The sequence below is a fragment of the Arachis ipaensis genome, chromosome B2 (genome assembly GCF_059453495.1).
Source record: "Arachis ipaensis isolate K30076 ecotype BB chromosome B2, ASM5945349v1, whole genome shotgun sequence".
Classification (NCBI taxonomy): Eukaryota; Viridiplantae; Streptophyta; class Magnoliopsida; order Fabales; family Fabaceae; genus Arachis; species Arachis ipaensis.
In genome coordinates this window covers 57,765,428-57,767,822 of record NC_142437.1, presented here as the reverse complement: position 1 = coordinate 57,767,822, position 2,395 = coordinate 57,765,428, and the positions used below count along the sequence as shown (strand labels likewise).

General features: G+C 41.2%; 1 non-coding gene across 1 annotated transcript; it reads left to right on the top strand.

Annotated features, from left to right (window-relative positions):
• The first annotated feature begins 1,520 nt into the window (after positions 1-1,520).
• LOC148573996 (small nucleolar RNA R71) lies at positions 1,521-1,628 on the top strand. The gene has a single exon (XR_015906192.1). It is a non-coding gene; the product is annotated as a small nucleolar RNA R71 (small nucleolar RNA).
• Positions 1,629-2,395: the final 767 nt, after the last annotated feature.

Sequence of the window (2,395 nt, the reverse complement as noted above, 5' to 3'; positions counted from 1 at the left end):
GGTGACAGAGGGATATCCTTGAGCTTTAAACACAAGGGAGTCGCCATTCACTTGAATGATCAATTCTCCTCTGTCAACATCAATCACAGCTTTTACTGTGGCTAGGAAGGGTTTGCCAAGGATGATGGATTCATCCATACACTTCCCAGTCTCTAGGATTATGAAATCAGCAGGGATGTAATGGCCTTCAACTTGTACCAAGACATCCTCTACAAGTCTATAAGCCTGTTTCTTTGAATTGTCTGCCATCTCCAGTGAGATTCTTGCAGCTTGTACCTCAATGATCCCTAGCTTCTCCATTACAGAGAGAGGCATGAGGTCTATACTTGACCCTAGGTCACACAGAGCCTTCTCAAAGGTCATGATGCCTATGGTACAAGGGATTGAGAATTTTCCAGGGTCTTGTCTCTTCAGAGATAATTTCTGCCTAGTCAAGTCATCCAGTTCTTTGATGAGCAATGGAGGTTCATCCTCCCAAGTCTTATTACCAAACAACCTGGCATTTAGCTTCATGATTGCTCCAAGGTACTTAGCAACTTGCTCTTCAGTAACATCTTCATCCTCTTCAGAGGAAGAATACTCATCAGAGCTCATAATGGCAGAAGTGGATTCAATGGAATCTCCATGGTCTCAGTATGAGCCTCAGATTCCCATGGTTCCTCATTAGGGAACTCCTTGGAGGTCAGTGGACGTCCATTGAGGTCTTCCTCAGTGGAGATTACTGCCTCTTCCTCCTCTCCAGGTTCAGCCATGTGAGACGTGTTTATGGCCTTGCACTCTCTCTTTGGATTCTCTTTTGTATTGCTTGGGAGAGTACTAGGAGGGAGTTCAGTAATTTTCTTACTCAGCTGACCCACTTGTGCCTCCAAATTTCTAATGGAAGATCTTGTTTCAGTCATGAAACTTTGAGTGATTTTGATTAGATCAGAGACAATGGTTGCTAAATCAGAGTGGCTCTATTTAAAATTCTCTGTTTATTGCTGAGAAGATGATGGAAAAAGCTTGCTATTGCTAAACCTATTTCTTCCACCATTATTGTTGTTGAAACCTTGTTGAGGTCTCTGTTGATCCTTCCATGAGAGATTTGGATGATTTCTCCATGAAGGATTATAGGTGTTTCCATAGGGTTCTCCCATGTAATTCACCTCTTCCATTGCTGGGTTCTCAGGATCATAAGCTTCTTCTTTAGAGGAAGTTTCCTTAGTACTACCGGTTGCTGCTTGCATTCCAGACAGACTCTGAGAAATCATATTGAATTGTTGGGTCAATATTTTATTCTGAGCCAATATAGCATTCAGAGTATCAATCTCAAGAACTCCTTTCTTCTGATTTGTCCCATTATTCACAGGATTCCTTTAAGAAGTGTACATGAATTGGTTATTTGCAACCATTTCAATGAGTTCCTGAGCTTCTGTAGGTGTCTTCTTCAGATGAAGAGATCCTCCAGCAGAGCTATCCAATGACATCTTGGATAGTTCAGACAGACCATCATAGAAAATTCCTATGATGCTCCATTCAGAAAGCATGTCAGAAGGACATCTTCTGATTAATTGCTTGTATCTTTCCCAAACTTCATAGAGGGATTCACCTTCCTTCTGTCTGAAGGTTTGGACTTCCACTCTAAGCTTACTCAATTTTTGAGGTAGAAAGAACTTTGCCATGAAGGTATTGACTAGCTTTTCCCAAGAGTTCAGGCTTTATTTAGGTTGTGAGTCCAACCATGTCCTAGCTTTGTCTCTTACAGCAAAAGGGAAGAGCATAAGTCTGTAGACCTCAGGATCAACCCCATTGGTCTTGACAGTGTCACAGATTTGCAAGAATTCAGCTAAGAACTGATGAGGATCTTCCAATAGAAGTCCATGAAAATTGCAATTCTATTGCATTAGAGAAACTAATTGAGGCTTAAGCTCAAAGTTGTTTGCTCTAATGACAGGGATTGAGATGCTTCTCCCATAGAAGTTAGGAGTAGGTGCAGTAAAGTCACCCAGCACCTTCCTTGCATTGTTGGCATTGTTGTTTTCGGTTGTCATGGCTTCTTCCTCCTTGAAGAGCTCTGTTAGGCCCTCTAGAGAGAGTTGTGCTTTAGCTTCTCTTAGCTTTCTCTTCAAGGTCCTTTCAGGTTTAGGATCAGCTTGAACAAGTATGCCTTTATCTTTGCTTCTGCTCATATGAAAGAGAAGAGAACAAGAAAGTAGGGAATCCTCTATGTCACAGTATAGAGATTCCTTGAGGTGTCAGAGGAAAAGAAGAATAGAAGGAGGAGGTAGATAGAAGAGAATTCGAACATATAAAGAATGAGGGAGTTCGAATTGTACCTTGAGGAGGAGTGTTAGTCCTTTAAATAGAAGGATGTGAGAAAAGGGGAAGAATTTTCGAAAATAAATTAAGAAGATTT